The 24884-nt window shown below is 41.0% G+C and overlaps 1 long non-coding RNA gene across 2 annotated transcripts; it reads right to left on the bottom strand.

Annotated features, from left to right (window-relative positions):
• Positions 1-13456: 13456 nt before the first annotated feature.
• On the bottom strand, positions 13457-16804 carry LOC113333355. 2 transcript variants are annotated; one of them, XR_003351942.1, is made up of 2 exons: positions 16611-16804; positions 13457-13997 (listed from the first exon to the last, which is right to left on the bottom strand). It is a non-coding gene; the product is annotated as an uncharacterized LOC113333355 (long non-coding RNA). The 2 variants fall into 2 exon arrangements; XR_003351943.1 differs by lacking the exon at positions 16611-16804 and adding an exon at positions 14635-14692.
• Positions 16805-24884: the final 8080 nt, after the last annotated feature.

Below are 24884 nucleotides of genomic sequence, written 5' to 3'. Positions count from 1 at the left end.
CCTTCCTTGACTTTAAGTTATTTGGTGTCTAGACTGCTGAACTGGTGTATGGAGGCTTATTCTTTCCTTTTTGATTGCGGTGATGATATGTTGTGGATTCTTGAATGGTCGAAATCTTCCGAAACCGCTGGGTAAAGTAGACGAGCTGAGAGGCGTTCCGTTGCCGACGTGCTGCTATCAAGTCTTCAAGAACTTCATTCCAAGCGACATCCTTTGAACCATCTTCTGAATATTGGACTATTGTATCGAATGGGATGCGATGAGCAGTCCCCGGTTACACTTCTATCTGGTCATAAATCCGATGGCGTGGCCGGATATGTGAATATATCTCTGCGACGTACTTTGGAGTCTTTGATGCACATGTACGGCTTCATGTTGAGAAATTTATACGGCTCGTAAAGCTTTGACAGTGACGATGATGCTGATATTAGAAATAACCTGGTTGAGGGACGTGAGGACATCCTGTGCTGGCAGTCCCCTGGTGTAATTATCCTGAATCTAAATTCTCTTGCAAGACATACATCTATTGCATTTGCTGGTAAGGTGGTTGACGAATTGATGAAGGCGGCAATCTTTTGGATTCGTCATTTGTTGATTAGTGGGCGGGAGTCGCACTTGATATCTCCGCATTGTATCAAACTTCTGGAAGCCCATGCAACCCTTCCATAGGAAATTGGAAATCTAGAAACACTGAATTTGGCTTTGTCGGCGATGTGCAGCTTCATGCAGGCCTTGGGTAGGCGGTGCTGAGTTCTGAGTAGGTGATATGACAGACATGGTGTAGTTGGTATGTTTGGCTTGCTGAGGCGCGACTTTCCTCTTTGATTATTCACTAAAAACAACACTTATGAATGGCTGAGACAAATAATGCTCGTTGGTCAGGCGCCTTCCAGACAAAGAGGTGGTGATATCCTTGGGCTACATCTTCGAAGAGTGGTGACCTTGTCACAGTTATGACTTCTTGGTTGGTTTCCCCTTATGAGTTGAAAGGTTCTCGACAGTGAAGGGATTCCGTGTTGAGCCTCAGTCCCCAAGTGTGGTTTTCGTGGTTCTATCTTGTATGGTCGGTGAGTTAACCATGATAAAGATGTCACCATCTTGCCTCCGTATTGGTTGCTCCATTACTTCCTCCATGGGAAACTAAAATATGCACAAGTTCGGATTACCTTTGTATATAGTGGTTCTTGCTATGATGAAGCTCTGGATGGTATAACAAACAAGCAACAACGGTTCTTTGCAGCAATTGTGATCAGAAGAGACTACGTTTTCGTGGGAAAAAAAACAAGCTGGATGGTGCTTGGATGGCTACGGTCACGATCCTTGACAGGGAGGAGTGGTGACTACGGGCACAAATCCTGACAGGGAAGAGTGGTGGCTACGGCCATGGATCTTGGAAGGAAGGAGCGACAGCTACGAGCACGAACCTTGGACGATCACGACCATGAACATTGACGGGCTTTGATAACTCACGTATGTGATTTTATTCCTTTTTTTTTATTTTCGGTGAAGCGGCGGCTTCGGGAGAGAACGTCGAAGCGGCTCCTGGAGCGAAACGTTGAAACAGCTCATGGAGCGAAACGTTGAAGCGGGTCTGGAGCGAACGTTGAAGCGTCTTCTGGAGTGAAACGATGAAGCGCAGCGGCTTAGCGAAACGTTTGAAGCGGCTTCTGGAGCGAAAAGTTAAAGCGGTGCGGCTTCTGGAGAGAAACGTTGAAGCGACTACTGGAGCGAAACGTTGAAGGAAGCGGCTTCTGGAGAGAAACGATGAAGCGACTTCTAGAGCGAATGAAGCGGCTACTGAGGAGAAACGTTGAAGCGGAGCGGCTTCTGGAGAGAAACGTTGGAGCGACTTCTGGAGCGAACGTCGAAGCGGCTACTGAAGCGAAACGTTGAAGCGGAGCGGCTTCTGGAGAGAAACGTTGAAGCGGATCCTGGAGCGAAACGTTGAAGCGGCCCCTGGAGAGAACGTTGAAGCAGCTCCTGGAGCGAACTCCGGTGAAGCCGCCATTAACCCTTGACTTCGAAAGACTAGTTGATACGATATGGCAGATGGGAAGACGACGCACAAATTGTGCTGGTCGACAAGTCGTGTTTTCTCTTCCTGGGAAGAATACGCTAAATCTGTTTGATTTTCCCTTCTCAGAGTCTTGATGGTTACATTGTTGAAGTCGGAGGCCGCGTCAATCAGTGCGCTTTCAAACTCGACACCTTTTAGGTGAGTAGTGGTTAGGAGTCCTCAGTTACATTTACCATCCGTACCTTCCAAGAGATACTGGGATTTCGGGGTAGCTTCCCCAATTGAAGACAATCGCCTTCCCGACGCAACACGGTTGAGGGCTGAAATATATGCTCCATCATAGATTACACGGTTTTGCGAACAGAGTCCTCAGAAAGCATTAATGCACAAATCCACCAATTGATGTTCAGTCACATTTGGATCATGACAATCCAACGCCCGGATTCTGAATCCCTTGACATAATTATTCGGATGTTCGTTATTTCGCTCCCTTTGAGTTGTGGCCATGTCCGTCTGAGTTTTGGCAAGAATTTCCTGTCTCTCCGTTAAATCGACAATGGTAATGGGAGGTTGGTTTCCTCGGGTTCCTCCAGTTTCTCGTTCCGATGGTAGAGTGGCAGCGGCTCTGGTGACAACTGGGGGTGTCACACTTGAAGAAATATTGTGGGCGGCGGCAGCGGCTCTGGCTCTAGTGATCGGAGGTGTAACACTTGAGAGAACGTTTCCTGCACCACTGGCGTTGATCATGCTGACAGGTGGTACATTGATGTCACTGCAAGGAACATTGATACCAAAGCCGTTTTCAGCGCCGGTGGCCTCAGGGTTTGTTTCTGACCCGGACCTGAGCTCTACCATCTTGAAATTGGGATTGGAAAAATGAATTTAAAATCAGAATTTGATATTGCAACCGAGAGATTAATCTCCCACAGTGGTCGTCAATTGTTTATGTGTAAAAACTGTTTCTGCTGGTTTTGGTAAATCTGGGTGTGTGGAGGAGAAACGAATCTAAACCTAAAAAAAATGCACTGCATGGGAGTACTTTAGATTCGAGAGCAAAAATCTGTACAATCCTGGCCTAAACCAAGAAATGGCTGTTCCAGTCTTGCTTCGGTCACAAAGTGAAGGAGAAGGGTTGGTTTTAGGGAGGGAAGCGAAGAAGGTGTTGAGACCAGATTGGTTAATTCTGAAGGTGTGACTATTTTATGACTTGTATCAGAATTTGGAACTGGCTTGCGGAATGTAAGCTATCAGTTCTTTGATATTTTTCTGGATATTGTGTTTTTGTTTTTAACCAAAACTTCTGTCTGGTTCAAATAAGTTAAACCTATTTATACAAGTCATATTGAACGCACCCTGATCTCGTAGAAAGTGGGAATGATGGAGTGATGGAGAAGTTTGGTCATGTGTAAATGCCAGAAACCACGTTCCCATTATGAAGGAAACAGGTTAGTTTACACCCACTACTTCTTGCCGCCACTAACTGCCCTGCTTTCTGACACTTTCTGTAGCGCCCCCTAAGCTAGTAGCTGACTAATCCAAGAGATTAACTATAAAACGAGGCACTAACGATCTAAAACATCTATATAAACATTAAGAAAGAAGTTCTAAACAAAGATTAACCCAAATCTAAACCCTCTCTGAAATAAATACAAGAAATCGTCTCAAGTGTTACATATTTAATAGTGAGTTGATTTACAAATAGAATATAAACACCAAATAAACATAGCGGAAGCTAACCAACTAACGAAGCCAACTCCTCAAAGCTTTCATCGCCACGTGCACAACTTGATCTGTCTCTGAAACTGGAAGTGGGAATGGGTGAGCACATCATCCCTAAAAGGGGTACTCCGTAAAAATAACAACTAACTTTCAAGTAATCAATAGAATGATTTAAAGACAATGCAGGTTTTACTGAAAACCGATAAAATACGGAAAACATATAAAGCATATTAAAATAATAGTAATACTGAAATTATAAAGTTCTACCAACCAATAAACCGGCACACATTCACAACATAAATAGTAGTTGAGCGACGTCTTCCTTCGGAGTAGCAAGGCATGACTGTTGCAGATTCTTCAATGATCATTAAAGCGCCCATGAGGTTTCCGTCCTCAAGTCATAAACGATATGTACCTTACCAATACCTTATTTTACGCGCACTCTACATAGCAAGTATTCAAAGAAAACAAATGGTAAAAACATTATATCCGACCGAAGTGCTTACACAGTGCAGAGCCATATACACCGCATAAATCCAACAATCTTATATGAGATTCTCAACATCACTTTCTCTAAACACCAAAACATAATATAATAGCTTTTGAAAGTAATTTAAAAGAACAGTAAACATCCATGTATGAGACATGTGTTGCCCTCGTACAGAAATAGGGAAAATATAATGGCCAAATTAAAACCAGACCTATATAATATTCAGCCCAACGAGGCCTATCTAGGTTTGCAATAAATAGATATAACATTTGGGAGCACACATCTCACACCAATCAAAAGGAAAACTTCTCCCTTTCATGCTAACAACAAATAAAGATTGTAACCACTTTCCAGTCAATGGAAAGAATCACATTTTGGAAAATAAGTAAATACTCCCAAAACAAAGATATTAGTTGTTTCTAGAGATCCAATCCAATCCCATCCCAAAATGTAAAAGAAAACTAGTTTGTATTCCACACAAATAATACATACATACACTATCATATAGTAACAAAGATATGCATGGATTTCACAAAAGATAGATTTATAAAACAATAATAAATACAAGAGAGTTCGTTATCGATTCCCACCTCTTTTGATGACAAGCCTCGCATACCTTGAGATCCAAAGTCCACTGGTTCATTCTTTAGATCGATCGTTGTTAATAAAGATTAACTGTTACTCACACAAGCACTCTAAAGATTAGCCAAAAGGCTCATACAAGACTCATATCACAATCTCATACAATTCTCTAGTTATAAGCTAAGTGAACTATCTAATGGTTCTAAGCCCATCTATGGTTCTACACATTTTCATTATCTATCTTTAGCATAAATAAAGGTTTACTAATTCAATTAGGTTGGTTCTATAATTAATTAGATATATCTTAAGAATATCTACAACTTTCTAGAAGGAACTAAAGGTCAACCCGGACCACAAGTAGTCCAATTCATCTAAATAAGAAAACTAGATTAAAGCCCAAGTCCACTAAGCTCGGCCCACTACACAAGGCCCAGTCCAACTGGGTCAAATTAACGGTCACTGACGGTCAAAGGAGTCAGCTAATAGTCCACGCTAGTCAAAGTCCAGGATCAAGGTCCAACACGGTCCACTGAGTCAACTCATGTCAAGATAGGGAACTCGGTGAGTCAAAACGATTCAGCTCAGTCAGATGGACAAAGTGAGGTAAGAAGAGAATCAGTCAGATAATCTGACTGGGATGACTAACAGGTTAGACTTCAAGAAATAACACTAAAACAGAACAAGACTCGAATGATGCATTTCTAGCTCTCCCTGCAAGAACACACAGTTTTATCATCTCTCCATTGTTTCAATTCAAATACTATATATTTTCATAACTCCATGAACTGCAACTTCATTACATCAATCGCCTCAGCTCAACACACTTAGCATCCATATCTAAATTACAACCCCACATTAATCCACCGCTAGCCATTATATTACAGACTCACGCCACTTCTATCGTGCATCCATGTCAGCTCCATCACCTCACACACAACACTTCAGAGCTCATCCTCATCAATTCCATTACCATTCTCATTTGGCTACAGCCAACACAATTCTATGTAACCAACACCAACACCAACACCAATTCAGAAACTTCATTGCAGACATCACTGCTCACTCAATCTTGAATCTCCACCAGTTCAACATCATACACTATATCACCATTACAACTCTCATTGCATTAACTCAACTGTTCCTGAAAATCCTCATCACTGCAGCTAAGCAAAGGTCTACCTCAGCTCATCTCAACTCTGTAATACTCAACAACCTCTAATTCACAACATCCTCACAACTCTAATTCAGTTATCACTAGAACAACTCCAGCAGCATCAAGTTTCAGCTAAACTATATCATCTACAACATCACTTCCACATTCATTATCTTAACTTCAGCACCACCACTAAAATCTGTAATTTTCATTCCTAGTTCATCTCGAATTCTTTCCAATCCTTCTCAATATCAGACCACCAATACTTCAACTTAATCATAACAACTCCATCTCCATCTTAAGCTAACATTCATCTAGTTCTCATCTAAAACCTATTTCCCATAACAATCACAGTAAGCTCAAACTCCAGATCATCTTCAATATCAGTTCTTCATGTCTCCTGCCAATTCAATAACACCGCCACAGCTTCAATCCAAGACCACAACCCTCAAAACTGCAAGCTTCATTCCAATATTGTTGCACCAGTCCATACATCTCCTAACTCAATTTCTGCACTTGAACTACACAACAACAATTCTATGTTCTTCTACATTTTCCAGAACCCAAATTCAATCACTTACCCTAGCTTGTAACAACACCAATACTTCTTCAAATCACCACTATTTCTATCATTCAAACTCAGGAACCCCCGGTCTGATAATAAAAACCCTAATTCCCAAACTGATTTGATATAGAAACTAAAATTAAACCTCAAACAACCATTTAAACTCTAATTAACAACAAACCCACGAAATACATCATCAAATTATACTCAAATACATAAAGAAATCAAACAAAGCCGAAACCCTACAATAATCTCCGATTTACCTTGTCTGCTTATTTGAGTTCACCATAATAATCAACCACCACCATCAACTAACACTCGATTGTTCCCTGCTTCTCTTGATCACAGAATCTCTAATTCAGATTCCTAATTCACCAACAGGCGAAGGACGAGAAGAAGAAAAGAAAAGAAAAGAAGAAAACAGAAGAAGAAGAAAGAGAAAGAGGAAAAGAAAATGACTCTCTTGCGCATGGTTTGGATAAAACCAAAGGAATTATCAAGGCCCACGAAATGATAAGGGCACCCAGGTCGGTCTAAGGCAAATTAGTAATTTTTCCCCTCACACTAAACTGATGATATCTTCTTCGTCCGGTATCCGATTGACACGTTCGAGTAGTTCATTCCACGTAACTTTTCGAGATCTATTCAGTGGTATTAATTTCGTATCTAGATCGTTGTTAGGTTAATTTTTATTAATTAAAATCTATGTTAGCTAATCGAGTCATTAACGACTTAGTCATCTCTTGATCATCGCTATACCAGTCAAATACAATTGACGAGCTTGAGGGTACTTACACTTTCTTATAATGGGAATGTTGCACGTTGTAAACCTCCAGACCAATACCCTGATGAGCATCCCCCAGTTTGTGACATGTTTGATGTCTCGAGTGTTTTCGTGGAAAACGTGTAGCAGATTGCTATGTGTGGCAAGTCAAAGTCAGGAGACTTGCCGCATGAAAATAGCATGTGATGCTATTAAGATTGTCTTGGCTGGTCGCTTAAGACTTTTCACAGGCCTGTCAATTCTGTGACGAATTTGGACGGCTGAGATTGTAACTCATGAGAAAGGGTGGCCATTGATTATGGCCACACTCTGTTGGCGCCTGATAATAACACAATGGCGTCATTGGCATGTAGTGGCATATTCAGCGCATGCCAGTGGCACAATGGGATGGTTGGCATAGTTAGCGCATGCCGGTGGCACGGTGGTGCAAGTAGCGCCTGGCGTAGCCATGACCGCTAGATTTTGGCACATTGGTGTTAGACCCAAATATGGCTTGGCAACATTAGTTCCAATTGACACATCAATCCCAATGCTCTGGGTAGCATTACTTGGCTTGGTTGGCGTAACAACTTTACCTAAATTAGGGTTTGGCATGCCGAAACCCTAATTAGTGCGTGTGGCATATGACCACGGCAAGGTGATGTTTTTGTGCAAACGGTGCCATAGCCATGCCAAAGGAACTATAGCAAGGCCATAATGTGGAAACGGCCAGATGAGCAAGGGTTTCTATGAGCGGCTATGGTATGGCGCCATTCTTGGTGTTTCCTGGGTCCCGCATGGCTCGTGGCATGTTGTGGGGCCCGAAGTGGCGTAATTTGGGCCACGACTGGAAATTAGGGTTTCGATTAACTCCAGTAAAGCAAGGTCATGTTTCTGATTAGGATACCCTAATTGAAGTCTGTTATGGCGTTGGCCATGAACAGAAGGTGGGTTAGCACGTAGGCGCGCTATTTATGGCACGTTCGCCATGCCGCTGTGGCAAAGTGGCACGTTTGGCATGTTTGGTATGCACGTTTAGTGCATTTTCGCGGCATGGCATGTTTGGCATGTCATTAGCATGCGGATCAGGATGGCACGTTTGGCATGCCATTGGCATGTTGGCGCGGTTTGGAAAGCCAATTTGGTATTGTGATCATCTGGCGCAATTTTGCCTCTTTTAATACTGTGGCAGGTTTACAGCGACCTGATTGCTCGATAAAAAGAGGGGCCGGCCAAGCATGGGAGTGGCCACACTTCCAGTGCGCGTAGAGGATTTAAAGCGACCTGATTGGTCGATGGGAAATAGGGGCCGGCAAGTATGAGCCCAGCCACAACTCATGTGCGTGTGGCGAGTTTAAGGCGACCTGATTGGTCGATGGGAAACAGGGGTCGGTCAGGCAACATGGGGTGTGGCCACTTGCAAGTGGCGCCGGCTGGCCTATGACATGGCCACACCTCCCTTTGTTGCTGTTCCTATCCCGCGGCTCCTTTTATTCCTTGTTTTCTGATGTTGGGTAGGATTTTGCACCTACTAATCCATGGCGGATCAATTGCCTAGCTTTCCTAGGTTTAGTTTCGACCAGCGGGGTCTGATATACTGCGCGGGGCGCAAAACCCTAATTTTTGCAAATTAGTTAGAGTAATATCCGAATCTTGTGAATTATCACAAAATTGATTGAATTCTATGTGTTGACACAGAGTTCTTTAAGTTTATTGCCAGAGAGCAGTATGCTTTCTGATTGAGTACTTTTATGCAAGGACCTTAACCTTGATACTTGGAAATTCGTGCTACTCTGCTGCGAGTGAACACAAATTGTCATGTCGTATCAATATTAAGGGTTCATTCGGGGAACATAGTATAGGAAAAATACTCGGCAGGCTCCGACATTAGTGAGTAATGCAACTAGGAGCTTATACACTCATTAGGCTCTATACTAGTGAACAATTCATCTAGGGGATTGAGTTTCAATATAATATGAAGAGAGACATATGCACTCATCATATTTTGATATATTCTCCTAATTCCCTGCGGAATATAGACATATCAATGTCTACAACATCTGATGCCGGGTCAGGTAGATATACTTTTATAAATTTAGCCCTGAACTAAAAACCACCATCAACATTAAGTCTCCTTCTTAGCACGTAACAGTGACATTGTTATGGGGTAAGCATGAGACGATGACAGACGGGAGCAAAATCGAAAAGGCAAGACATGTAGAGGTTACCAGGAAAAGTTTGATCGACCTTCGGTAATAGGCATGAGTGGTCGGTGATCTTTGTACTGACGTAGTGCTAGATTGGCCACGAAGCGTTGCAGGTTGAGCGGATGGCTTGGCCACGGAGCGTTGCAGGTTGAGCGACTGGCTTGGCTACAGAGCGTTGTAGGTTGAGCGGTTGGCTTGGCTACGGAGCGTTTCAGGTTGAGCCGCTGGTGTTCCTCGTGCTGGCGCGCTACTGGTTCGGTCATGTAGGTTGGTGCCATGGAGCGTTGCCGCTGCTGGCCCAGCTGCATTCTTCCATGCATGGTCCAAAGAAACACCCTCCTCTACTAGTCAGGACTAATCTTGGATGGATAAAAAATATGCTCGGCAATGATCATGTCAGGACTAATCTTGGAGAGTGTAGTTGCGTTGTTGATCCTTCCTTGACTTTAAGTTATTTGGTGTCTAGACTGCTGAACTGGTGTATGGAGGCTTATTCTTTCCTTTTTGATTGCGGTGATGATATGTTGTGGATTCTTGAATGGTCGAAATCTTCCGAAACCGCTGGGTAAAGTGGACGAGCTGAGAGGCGTTCCGTTGCCGACGTGATGCTATCAAGTCTTCAAGAACTTCATTCCAAGCGACATCCTTTGAACCATCTTCTGAATATTGGACTATTGTATCGAATGGGATGCGATGAGCAGTCCCCGGTTACACTTCTATCTGGTCATAAATCTGATGGCGTGGCCGGATATGTGAATATATCTCTGCGACGTACTTTGGAGTCTTTGATGCACATGTACGGCTTCATGTTGAGAAATTTATAAGGCTCGTAAAGCTTTGACAGTGACGATGATGCTGATATTAGAAATAACCTGGTTGAGGGACGTGAGGACATCCTGTGCTGGCAGTCCCCTGGTGTAATTATCCTGAATCTAAATTCTCTTGAAAGACATATATCTATTGCATTTGCTGGTAAGGTGGTTGACGAATTGATGAAGGCGGCAATCTTTTGGATTTGTCATTTGTTGATTAGTGGGCGGGAGTCGCACTTGATATCTCCGCATTGTATCAAACTTCTGGAAGCCCATGCAACCCTTCCATAGGAAATTGGAAATCTAGAAACACTGAATTTGGCTTTGTCGGCGATGTGCAGCTTCATGAAGGCCTTGGGTAGGCGGTGCTGAGTTCTGAGTAGGTGATATGACAGACATGGTGTAGTTGGTATGTTTGGCTTGCTGAGGCGCGACTTTCCTCTTTGATTCTTCACTAACAACAACGCTTATGAATGGCTGAGCCAAATAATGCTCGTTGGTCAGGCGCCTTCCAGACAAAGAGGTGGTGATATCCTTGTGCTACATCTTCGAAGAGTGGTGACCTTGTCACAGTTATGACTTCTTGGTTGGTTTCCCCTTATGAGTTTGAAAGGTTCTCGACAGTGAAGGGATTCCGTGTTGAGCCTCAGTCCCCAAGTGTGGTTTTCGTGGTTCTATCTTGTATGGTCGGTGAGTTAACCATGATAAAGATGTCACCATCTTGTATATAGTGGTTCTTGCTATGATGAAGCTCTGGATGGTATAACAAACAAGCAACAACGGTTCTTTGCAGCAATTGTGATCAGAAGAGACTGCGTTTTCGTGGGAACAAAAACAAGCTGGATGGTGCTTGGATGGCTACGGTCACGATCCTTGACAGGGAGGAGTGGTGACTACGGGCACAAATCCTGACAGGGAAGAGTGGTGGCTACGTCCATGGATCTTGGAAGGAAGGAGCGACAGCTACGAGCACGAACCTTGGTCGATCACGACCATGAACATTGACGGGCTTTGATAACTCACGTATGTGATTTTATTCCTTTTTTTTTAATTTTCGGTGAAGCGGCGGCTTCGGAAGAGAACGTCGAAGCGGCTCCTGGAGCGAAACGTTGAAACAGCTCATGGAGCGAACGTTGAAGCGGCTTCTGGAGTGAAACGATGAAGCGGAGCGGCTTAGCGAAACTTTTGAAGCGGCTTCTGGAGCGAAAAGTTAAAGCGGTGCGGCTTCTGGAGAGAAACGTTGAAGCGACTACTGGAGCGAAACGTTGAAGGAAGCGGCTTCTGGAGAGAAACGATGAAGCGACTTCTAGAGCGAATGAAGCGGCTACTGAGGAGAAACGTTGAAGCGGAGCGGCTTCTGGAGAGAAACGTTGGAGCGACTTCTGGAGCGAACGTCGAAGCGGCTACTGAAGCGAAACTTTGAAGCGGAGCGGCTTCTGGAGAGAAACGTTGAAGCGGAGCCTGGAGAGAAACGTTGAAGCGGCCCCTGGAGAGAACGTTAAAGCAGCTCCTGGAGCGAACTCCGGTGAAGCCGCCATTAACCCTTGACTTCGAAAGACTAGTTGATACGATATGGCAGATGGGAAGACGACGCACAAATAGTGCTGGTCGACAAGTCGTGTTTTCTCTTTTTGGGAAGAATACGCTACTTCTGTTTGATTTTCCCTTCTCAGAGTCTTGATGGTTACATTGTTGAAGTCGGAGGCCGCGTCAATCAGTGCGCTTTCAAACTCGACACCTTTTAGGTGAGTAGTGGTTAGGAGTCCTCAGTTACATTTACCATCCGTACCTTCCAAGAGATACTGGGATTTCGGGGTAGCTTCTCTAATTGAAGACAATCGCCTTCCCGACGCAACACGGTTGATGGCTGAAATATATGCTCCATCATAGATTACACGGTTTTGCGAACAGAGTCCTCAGAAAGCATTAATGCACAAATCCACCAATTGATGTTCAGTCACATTTGGATCATGACAATCCAACGCCCGGATTCTGAATCCCTTGACATAATCATTCGGATGTTCGTTATTTCGCTCCCTTTGAGTTGTGGCCATGTCCGTCTGAGTTTTGGCAAGAATTTCCTGTCTCTCCGTTAAATCGACAATGGTAATGGGATGTTGGTTTCCTCGGGTTCCTCCAGTTTCTCGTTCCGATGGTAGAGTGGCAGCGGCTCTGGTGACAACTGGGGGTGTCACACTTGAAGAAATATTGTGGGCGGCAGCGGCTCTGGCTCTAGTGATCGGAGGTGTAACACTTGAGAGAACGTTTCCTGCACCACTGGCGTTGATCATGCTGACAGGTGGTACATTGATGTCACTACAAGGAACATTGATACCAAAGCCGTTTTCAGCGCCGGTGGCCTCAGGGTTTGTTTCTGACCCGGACCTGAGCTCTACCATCTTGAAATTGGGATTGGAAAAATGAATTTAAAATCATAATTTGATATTGCAACCGAGAGATTAATCTCCCACAGTGGTCGTCAATTGTTTATGTGTAAAAACTGTTTCTGCTGGTTTTGGTAAATCTGGGTGTGTGGAGGAGAAACGAATCTAAACCTAAAAAAAATGCACTGCATGGGAGTACTTTAGATTCGAGAGAACAATCTGTACAATCCTGGCCTAAACCAAGAAATGGCTGTTCCAGTCTTGCTTCGGTCACAAAGTGAAGGAGAAGGGTTGGTTTTAGGGAGGGAAGCGAAGAAGGTGTTGAGACCAGATTGGTTAATTCTGAAGGTGTAACTATTTTATGACTTGTATCAGAATTTGGAACTGGCTTGCGGAATGTAAGCTATCAGTTCTTTGATATTTTTCTGGATATTGTGTTTTTGTTTTTAACCAAAACTTCTGTCTGGTTCAAATAAGTTAAACCTATTTATACAAGTCATATTGAACGCACCCTGATCTCGTAGAAAGTGGGAATGATGGAGTGATGGAGAAGTTTGGTCATGTGTAAATGCCAGAAACCACGTTCCCATTATGAAGGAAACAGGTTAGTTTACACCCACTACTTCTTGCCGCCACTAACTGCCCTGCTTTCTGTAGCGCCCCCTAAGCTAGTAGCTGACTAATCCAAGAGATTAACTATAAAACGAGGCACTAACGATCTAAAACATCTATATAAACATTAAGAAAGAAGTTCTAAACAAAGATTAACCCAAATCTAAACCCTCTCTGAAATAAATACAAGAACTCGTCTCAAGTGTTACATATTTAATAGTGAGTTGATTTACAAATAGAATATAAACACCAAATAAACATAGCGGAAGCTAACCAACTAACGAAGCCAACTCCTCAAAGCTTTCATCGCCACGTGCACAACTTGATCTGTCTCTGAAACTTGGAATGGGTGAGCACATCATCCCTAAAAGGGGTACTCCGTAAAAATAACAACTAACTTTCAAGTAATCAATAGAATGATTTAAATACAATGCAGGTTTTACTGAAAACCGATAAAATACGGAAAACATATAAAGCATATTAAAATAATAGTAATACTGAAATTATAAAGTTCTACCAACCAATAAACCGGCACACATTCACAACATAAATAGTAGTTGAGCGACGTCTTCCTTCGGAGTAGCAAGGCATGACTGTTGCAGATTCTTCAATGATCATTAAAGCGCCCATGAGGTTTCCGTCCTCAAGTCATAAACGATATGTACCTTACCAATACCTTATTTTACGCGCACTCTACATAGCAAGTATTCAAAGAAAACAAATGGTAAAAACATTATATCCGACCGAAGTGCTTACACAGTGCAGAGCCATATACACCGCATAAATCCAACAATCTTATATGAGATTCTCAACATCACTTTCTCTAAACACCAAAACATAATATAATAGCTTTTGAAAGTAATTTAAAAGAACAGTAAACATCCATGTATGAGACATGTGTTGCCCTCGTACAGAAATAGGGAAAATATAATGGCCAAATTAAAACCAGACCTATATAATATTCAGCCCAACGAGGCCTATCTAGGTTTGCAATAAATAGATATAACATTTGGGAGCACACATCTCACACCAATCAAAAGGAAAACTTCTCCCTTTCATGCTAACAACAAATAAAGATTGTAACCACTTTCCAGTCAATGGAAAGAATCACATTTTGGAAAATAAGTAAATACTCCCAAAACAAAGATATTAGTTGTTTCTAGAGATCCAATCCAATCCCATCCCAAAATGTAAAAGAAAACTAGTTTGTATTCCACACAAATAATACATACATACACTATCATATAGTAACAAAGATATGCATGGATTTCACAAAAGATAGATTTATAAAACAATAATAAATACAAGAGAGTTCGTTATCGATTCCCACCTCTTTTGATGACAAGCCTCGCATACCTTGAGATCCAAAGTCCACTGGTTCATTCTTTAGATCGATCGTTGTTAATAAAGATTAACTGTTACTCACACAAGCACTCTAAAGATTAGCCAAAAGGCTCATACAAGACTCATATCACAATCTCATACAATTCTCTAGTTATAAGCTAAGTGAACTATCTAATGGTTCTAAGCCCATCTATGGTTCTACACATTTTCATTATCTATCTTTAGCATAAATAAAGGTTTACTAATTCAATTAGGTTGGTTCTATAATTAATTAGATATATCTTAAGAATATCTACAACTTTCTAGAAGGAACTAAAGGTCAACCCGGACCACAAGTAGTCCAATTCATCTAAATAAGAAAACTAGATTAAAGCCCAAGTCCACTAAGCTCGGCCCACTACACAAGGCCCAGTCCAACTGGGTCAAATTAACGGTCACTGACGGTCAAAGGAGTCAGCTAATAGTCCACGCTAGTCAAAGTCCAGGATCAAGGTCCAACACGGTCCACTGAGTCAACTCATGTCAAGATAGGGAACTCGGTGAGTCAAAACGATTCAGCTCAGTCAGATGGACAAAGTGAGGTAAGAAGAGAATCAGTCAGATAATCTGACTGGGATGACTAACAGGTTAGACTTCAAGAAATAACACTAAAACAGAACAAGACTCGAATGATGCATTTCTAGCTCTCCCTGCAAGAACACACAGTTTTATCATCTCTCCATTGTTTCAATTCAAATACTATATATTTTCATAACTCCATGAACTGCAACTTCATTACATCAATCGCCTCAGCTCAACACACTTAGCATCCATATCTAAATTACAACCCCACATTAATCCACCGCTAGCCATTATATTACAGACTCACGCCACTTCTATCGTGCATCCATGTCAGCTCCATCACCTCACACACAACACTTCAGAGCTATCATCCTCATCAATTCCATTACCATTCTCATTTGGCTACAGCCAACACAATTCTATGTAACCAACACCAACACCAACACCAATTCAGAAACTTCATTGCAGACATCACTGCTCACTCAATCTTGAATCTCCACCAGTTCAACATCATACACATATATCACCATTACAACTCTCATTGCATTAACTCAACTGTTCCTGAAAATCCTCATCACTGCAGCTAAGCAAAGGTCTACCTCAGCTCATCTCAACTCTGTAATACTCAACAACCTCTAATTCACAACATCCTCACAACTCTAATTCAGTTATCACTAGAACAACTCCAGCAGCATCAAGTTTCAGCTAAACTATATCATCTACAACATCACTTCCACATTCATTATCTTAACTTCAGCACCACCACTAAAATCTGTAATTTTCATTCCTAGTTCATCTCGAATTCTTTCCAATCCTTCTCAATATCAGACCACCAATACTTCAACTTAATCATAACAACTCCATCTCCATCTTAAGCTAACATTCATCTAGTTCTCATCTAAAACCTATTTCCCATAACAATCACAGTAAGCTCAAACTCCAGATCATCTTCAATATCAGTTCTTCATGTCTCCTGCCAATTCAATAACACCGCCACAGCTTCAATCCAAGACCACAACCCTCAAAACTGCAAGCTTCATTCCAATATTGTTGCACCAGTCCATACATCTCCTAACTCAATTTCTGCACTTGAACTACACAACAACAATTCTATGTTCTTCTACATTTTCCAGAACCCAAATTCAATCACTTACCCTAGCTTGTAACAACACCAATACTTCTTCAAATCACCACTATTTCTATCATTCAAACTCAGGAACCCCCGGTCTGATAATAAAAACCCTAATTCCCAAACTGATTTGATATAGAAACTAAAATTAAACCTCAAACAACCATTTAAACTCTAATTAACAACAAACCCACGAAATACATCATCAAATTATACTCAAATACATAAAGAAATCAAACAAAGCCGAAACCCTACAATAATCTCCGATTTACCTTGTCTGCTGATTTGAGTTCACCATAATAATCAACCACCACCATCAACTAACACTCGATTGTTCCCTGCTTCTCTTGATCACAGAATCTCTAATTCAGATTCCTAATTCACCAACAGGCGAAGGACGAGAAGAAGAAAAGAAAAGAAAAGAAGAAAACAGAAGAAGAAGAAAGAGAAAGAGGAAAAGAAAATGACTTTCTCTTGCGCATGGTTTGGATAAAACCAAAGGAATTATCAAGGCCCACGAAATGATAAGGGCACCCAGGTCGGTCTAAGGCAAATTAGTAATTTTTCCCCTCACACTAAACTGATGATATCTTCTTCGTCCGGTATCCGATTGACACGTTCGAGTAGTCCATTCCACGTAACTTTTCGAGATCTATTCAGTGGTATTAATTTCGTATCTAGATCGTTGTTAGGTTAATTTTTATTAATTAAAATCTATGTTAGCTAATCGAGTCATTAACGACTTAGTCATCTCTTGATCATCGCTATACCAGTCAAATACAATTGACGAGCTTGAGGGTACTTACACTTTCTTATAATGGGAATGTTGCACGTTGTAAACCTCCAGACCAATACCCTGATGAGCATCCCCCAGTTTGTGACATGTTTGATGTCTCGAGTGTTTTCGTGGAAAACGTGTAGCAGATTGCTATGTGTGGCAAGTCAAAGTCAGGAGACTTGCCGCAGGAAAATTCTGTGACGAATTTGGACGGCTGAGATTGTAACTCATGAGAAAGGGTGGTCATTGATTATGGCCACACTCTGTTGGCGCCTGATAATAACACAATGGCGTCATTGGCATGTAGTGGCATATTCAGCGCATGCCAGTGGCACAATGGGATGGTTGGCATAGTTAGCGCATGCCGGTGGCACGGTGGTGCAAGTAGCGCCTGGCGTAGCCATGACCGCTAGATTTTGGCCCATTGGTGTTAGACCCAAATATGGCTTGGCAACATTAGTTCCAATTGCCACATCAATCCCAATGCTCTGGGTAGCATTATTTGGCTTGGTTGGCGTAAAAACTTTACCTAAATTAGGGTTTGGCATGCCGAAACCCTAATTAGTGCGTGTGGCATGTGACCACGGCACGGTGATGTTTTTGTGTAAACGGTGCCATAGCCATGCCAAAGGAACTATAGCAAGGCCATAATGTGGAAACGGCTAGATGAGCAAGGGTTTCTATGAGCGGCTATGGTATGTCGCCATTCTTGGTGTTTTCTGGGTCCCGCATGGCTCGTGGCATGTTGTGGGGCCCGAAGTGGCGTAATTTGGGCCACGACTGGAAATTAGGGTTTCGATTAACTCCAGTAAAGCAAGGTCATGTTTCTGATTAGGATACCCTAATTGAAGTCTGTTATGGCGTTGGCCATGAACAGAAGGTGGGTTAGCACGTAGGCGCGCTATTTATGACACGTTCGCCATGCCGCTGTGGCAAAGTGGCACGTTTGGCATGTTTGGTATGCACGTTTAGTGCATTTTCGCGGCATGGCATGTTTGGCATGTCATTAGCATGCGGATCAGGATGGCACGTTTGGCATGACATTGGCATGTTGGCGCGGTTTGGAAAGCCAATTTGGTATTGTGACCATCTGGCGCAATTTTGCCTCTTTTAATACTGTGGCAGGTTTAGAGCGACCTGATTGCTCGATAAAAAGAGGGGCCGGCCAAGCATGGGAGTGGCCACACTTCCAGTGCGCGTAGAGGATTTAAAGCGACTTGATTGGTCGATGGGAAATAGGGGCCGGCAAGTATGATCCTAGCCACAACTCATGTGTGTGTGGCGAGTTTAAGGCGACCTGATTGGTCGATGGGAAACAGGGGTCGGTCAGGCAACATGGGGTGTGGCCACTTTCAAGTGGCGCCGGCTGGCCTATGGCATGGCCACACCTCCCTTTGTTGTTGTTCCTATCCCGCGGCTCCTTTTATTCCTTGTTTTCTGATGTTGGGTAGGATTTTGCACCTACTAATCCATGGCGGATCAATTGCCTAGCTTTCCTAGGTTTAGTTTCGACCAGCGGGGTCTGATATACTGCGCGGGGCGCAAAACCCTAATTTTTGCAAATTAGTAAGAGTAATATCCGAATCTTGTGAATTATCACAAAATTGATTGAATTCTATGTGTTGACACAGAGTCCTTTAAGTTTATTGCTAGAGAGCAGTATGCTTTCTGATTGAGTACTTTTATGCAAGGACCTTAACCTTGATACTTGGAAATTCGTGCTACTCTGCTGTGAGTGAACACAAATTGTCATGTCGTATCAATATTAAGGGTTCATTCGGGGAACATAGTATAGGAAAAATACTCGGCAGGCTCCGACATTAGTGAGTAATGCGACTAGGAGCTTATACACTCATTAGGCTCTATACTAGTGAACAATTCATCTAGGAGTTTGAGTTTCAATATAATATGAAGAGAGACATAAGCATTCATCAGATTTTGATATATTCTCCAAATTTCCTGTGGAATATAGACATATCAATGTCTATTACATCTAATGTCGGGTTAGTGATGAGTGCCAAATATTGTATATATTTGCACCTTTTTATTGGCATTTAACTCATCATTTGTGCACTAATGCTCCATTTTATCCCATATTCTGTGTTTTCGTTGTTTTCAAGAATAAATACTTTTCTCATTTAATTTTGCATTTTTAGGTACTAAATAAAGCCTGGTTAACTCACGGAGAAAAAAGAGCAAAGAAACGGCAAATACTCCCGCAGAAAGGCAGCGAAGAATGATATTTGCAAGAGCCGGATCAACTAGAAGTGGGCTTGAAGAGGAAGAATTGTCCTTAAAGAAGATATGGGCTTGGCATACTCAAGGCCCAAAACCCTTACCCAAATCCATTTCCAATATCCATACCCATTTCCATGAGAGCCGTCAGATTGGATCCATCACATCATCCAACGTTCGCCTCATCACCGAGCATCAAATCTTGAAGCTCCTGTCAAACATCATAGTACCTAACTCCAATCTAAGCCGTCAGAATTGTTGTATCACGCATCCAATGGTCGCTGCAAGCTTATTCCATCTTAGCCGTTCGATTCAATCCAGATGTGATCATCCTCTTCGCTGGACATCGAATGTGCTACAACCGCTCAACACTACAACACCTAACACCTATACCCAAACACTCCCTAACCCATTCTCCATCGGGTTCTTCTCCTCTTCTCCCCAAATTCCTCTCTTCCATCACCTGCAACTCCTTCACCACCATATCCTGCCACCACCATACCCCGATGTTCACTGCCACCATCTCCATCAAATCATTCCAAACATCTCCACCATCTCCCTAGCCTAGTTCTTTTACTCATCTCACAACCACTGAACCCTAGGTTTGGGGTGAATAAAACAACTCGAGTTAGGGAACAATTAGAGCATCATAGGCGTCAATTGGAGCAGGGGGATAGCAGAAAAAGCATGGGTTGAAGTGATAGAGCGGTTATCTAGCATGGGTGGTACGAATTGGTTAGGTAATTTTCGAAACCCTAGTTTTGGAAATTAGGGCTTTTTTTTAGAACTCATTGTAACTATAAATTGAGTGTGTGGGTGTGAGTAGGATTCATGCCCGGATTAGCCGGTGCACCAAGCAGTAGTTCATGTTTTATTTCATTATCTCCATGATGTTCTAATTTCATAGTTAGGGTTTAGATGAAGCCATTAATCCATTGCTACATTTGGTTCGTGTATTGATATTGTTCTTGTTGTGCTATAATGTTTTGGATAAATATAATCTGAGCCTTCAGCATTTTGCTCTCACAGTGTATGCCATGTATCCATTGTAGTTAGAGTAACACTATCTTGATTGTTCTACAACTCATGCTTAATTGATTGTTGTTCGATCCTTTGACTAGTTGTGCCCTGAAAAGACAATTAGTACTTTGGAGAAATACCTTAGTTGCGATTAGAATATCCATATCAGGGTTGTTTAATTATCTAAGTGATTGATCTGCGGTTAGTTTGTCTTGTGAGAGGGCAGCTAATACTAGGGTTAAGAATCATCTTAGTGACACTAAACTATCCTCCTGAAACTGCCCTGGATAGGCGGAATACCACCGATATCCATTATAAGGGACTAGAACATTGTTGAGATTGAATTGAATTGGTGTGGTTAAGAGGTGGATTCGACTTCTCTAGCATCATATTTATCTGCTTGTTAGATTACTTTTGTTTTCGTTTTTGTTATCTCTGTTGCTACCATCATCTCCGTCGTATCAAAAAAACAAAACCCCCTTTTGTGCTACTCTTGTTTCGAATCAGTTATAGTTAAAACCATAGTTTCAAATCTACACCCACCTTGTCCCTGTGGATCGACCTGTGCTTGCCTTGTGTTACATTGTGACACTGTGCACTTGCAGTTATACATAGTCGTAGGTACTCTTTCAAGTCCTACCAGTTAGGTAGATAGACTTTTACAAATTTAGCCCTAAACTAAAAACTACCATCAACAAGGTTGATACTCAAATTTTTTTTGAAAATGATTAACTAAAATATTTGTTATTTGGGCTTGATTAGTCACCATATTTCCATTATCGTCCTCCGGTTCCACTATGTTATTGTGACTTTTCTGATCTTTATAGAAGTATGAAAGAAAGATGTATTTGCTCCACCCTCCTTCACCCATTTGATTTTAGCCTTAGCTCTCAGAAGTTCATTAAATTGTTGAGAAACTATTTCTTGTTTTCCTCTAGCTGTTATTAAATGATTAAGTATTTCAACATTTTCTGGATTTGCATCAGAAATCATTGCCGCCTTTTCCACCTCTTCTTCAGCTTGAGTCATTTTTACTCTTAAATCACCAAATATCTCCCAGTTCCACTTTTTATCAAATTCTTTGAACCTCTTTAGTTTGGCCATGAACACAAATGCAGGATTACCAGTTATACTTTCTTCCCAAGAACTTTGAACCACGTTAAGAAAATTAGGATGAGAAGTCCATACAGCTTGATATCTAAAGGGAATGTTTTTTTGTTTAGGAATCCCCACTGTATTTCCCATTATGGGACCATGATCAGAAGTCCCTCTAATACCCACCTTATATTGTCATCCATCATATTTTTCCAGCCATTTAACATTAAAGAATGCCTTATCTAAATCACATAAAATTCTCTTCTTCCCAACTCTGTTATTGCACCATGAGTATTCTATACCAGTTTTAGGAGCTTGTATTGGATCACAAATGTTTAAACAATCTCTAAACTCTTGCATAGCAATTCTTAAAGGTCTTCTACCACCAACTTTTTCATCACTACTCAAAACAACATTAAAATCCCCAATTGCAAGCCAAGCAAATTCCATATCATGAATCTTCTCCAACTCATCCCATAATTCTCTTCCACAGTTAAGCAAGCTGCATGAATTCCAGTTACAAGTACTTCTCCAACTTTAATAGTTATTGCTTGTGATGTTGTTGATATAATATTTGGTGTGGAAATAGAAGAATGCCAGAATAACCATATATTAGCCTTACTACCATTACAAGCATTATGAATTATCATTTACTATTTATTCTTAAATTGGGTCTAACTTTTAAAGTTAACCTATAACAATTTGGAGAAATTTAAAAAAATTAAAAATAAATAAATTGATAATTGTTATTTATACTCTTTGCATAAATAATTCAAAAAGCTTTACAAATATACAAAATTCACAAAAATACGGCGTTCGTATGATATATACGAAGTTTTTAAATATTTTGTACAAATAGAGTTTTTGTAAATACCTATCTTTAGACTATTTACAGTTAAGTCCTTATAAATATTTTCATATCGCTCCTTTAAAATCTAACAGCTAATTATTTTCTTTAAAAATGGAAATATAATGATTCAACGAGCGAGAACAATAGTTTGTGACAGGAATCTTTTTTGTGACGATAATCTTTTTTGGAATATTCTTAGATCTGATGGCTAGAACTAAGATACGACAGTTATGAAGGATGAAGCTTTGATATTTTCTTTCTCACATCAAAATGGGGGAGATTGATGGCCTACCTAATACAGACGACTGGAAAATTCCTAAATGTCGGTGTCCACCTGAATACAATCACTTACTGACGACTCTTAACTAACTAAGCAAACCTATTATTTACTCTAATTAAGTTGTCCCCATTTAGCAACAACATTCCTATAAGGGACATGAGTCGTGACATTATCCTACCCTTAAAACATCCTTATTCTCGAGGATTAAATTTAGGAAAGTGAAATGTGATAACAGACAATTCTCCATAACCTCACTCGGTGTGTCATTAGACCAATGGATGAAAACTTGTAAGATGATTTGTTAATTTCGCGGAACTGATCTTGTGGTAATCATGGATGTTCGAGAAGTTGAGAGTTTTTTCCTAACCACCTATGATTGGAAGCTGATGTGAAGGAGCAATAATGGCGCTTAGTTTTTTCTTTAATGGGAAATATTAAAGACCGAATGATTTTTGAACCTGGTAGTAGTCGTAGTTTGTAATCCACCAATTCCGCCTTTTGAATTATTGGAATGAACCAAAGAACTTGGCAGAGAGTTTAAAGTTTCAGCGAAGGGTAATCAAAGGTTGTCTATAAGATAGTCATATGTGGAAACTGGAATCCCGAGCACAGCGGAACACATGATCACAAAGTGATTTCAACCAAACGGGGAGAAATAATAAAGAAGATGGAAGATAAAAAAGTGCACAACTTTCACACAAGATATACGTGGCACACCTTTACAAGCTACATTCACGACCAACACCACTAGAAAAAACTTTCATTTGTAACAATCATTACATGCTTTTTCCGTAAACCACAAAAGAAAACTCAAACAAAAGAGTTAACAAGATATATCTGAGAACAATATAAAAACAAAATCTCTAAACCGTTCTTCAAACTAGCCTCATATCTTCTCTTTTATACCTTCTTCGTAGTTCCTATTAATATATGAGAAACATGAAAATTAATCAGAAACTTGTTTTAGGGCAAATCCATAGACCCGGAACACTAGAACACCAGTATTGGTATGTTTTCTAGGATCACGTTGATGTCATGTGTCGTCTTAAACACCAATCAGCAATAGGTAAAATGAAAAAATGTCCACTTGATAAACAAGCACCCAAAGCGAGATAGCTCATAGATGATTCAGGGTTGTTGGTTGCAGTTAAGAATTCATTGGTTGGATATGCCAAACCCCATGTTGTTGCCTTCCAGGAGAGATATTAGGCGCAATTGGATACCACGCATCTTTTGTTTGGCGAAATGACAATAACTCCAAATGATGTTTAGTTTATTATTGATCTTAGCATAGCGGATATGCCCGTGAAGGGTCCTGACTACTTGGATGAGCTTAGTTGGGGACATGATTTATGATTCTACTAAGAGGGTGTTTGCTTGGAATGAGAATAAGGATAAGTTGGAGATGCTAGTAGGTAAACCAAAGCAAAAAGTTCTCCGTTTCAAGATCTTGAGGGAACAATTCTCGAATATACTCATACTTCAGCAAAAAGGATAGTTGACTGAGCACGATATTAATGCTATAGCCAGCGGTACATATCATCTACATCTTGGGATCTGTTATCTTCCTCGACTGTTAGAGTATAGCTCGATTGAGCCCACCAAGCGTTGGTATGTCAAGTTTGGTTGTTATATTTTAGTATCAAAACTCATCTAGAGTCGCTTGATTAAAAATTAAAGTCAGCATCGTTAGGTTAGACTAGAAATCCTAAGAATGTTGAGACGTACAAGTATTACTCCGAAAATCTGAAGAATGAGAAGACGTAACGACTGCGACGAAGACATCATTCTTCCACTTGAGGTTAGTAATACTGACTTGACTTTTTTTCATTCCTAACGTATCTTTCAAGTCGTATTATATTGAAAACATAACACGTGAAGCTTTATATATATAATACTCTAGTGATTAGACCTGGTCATATCATTTTGATCAAAGTGTCAAGGAATCTATTGAATTACGAAGTATAAACGCTTATCTTTTGGAAATTCATAAAGACGACATCGAAATAATATTTGTATTTAGTTAATTACTTAATTATGTGTAAGCTATAGGTGTTGATTTTATCCTAGGAAATAATGTTTTATAACATTTGTTTAAAGGAAGTACATATACGAACTTGCTTCGTAATCGAAAGGAAATTCTGATTGGTCCAGTTCTTTATTGAATATCTTTTTTTTTTGATAAGTCAAAATTATATATCTTTTGGATGACCAATACAAGATAACAAGGTAGAACCTATCTTAACTTATGTTCATAATTGAGGTATAACTGGTCATATCCTATAGTG

This window comes from Papaver somniferum, unplaced genomic scaffold (genome assembly GCF_003573695.1).
Source record: "Papaver somniferum cultivar HN1 unplaced genomic scaffold, ASM357369v1 unplaced-scaffold_132, whole genome shotgun sequence".
Classification (NCBI taxonomy): domain Eukaryota; kingdom Viridiplantae; phylum Streptophyta; class Magnoliopsida; order Ranunculales; family Papaveraceae; genus Papaver; species Papaver somniferum.
Note: the sequence above shows the minus strand (reverse complement) of the source record. Positions and strands in the feature narration are given on the sequence as shown.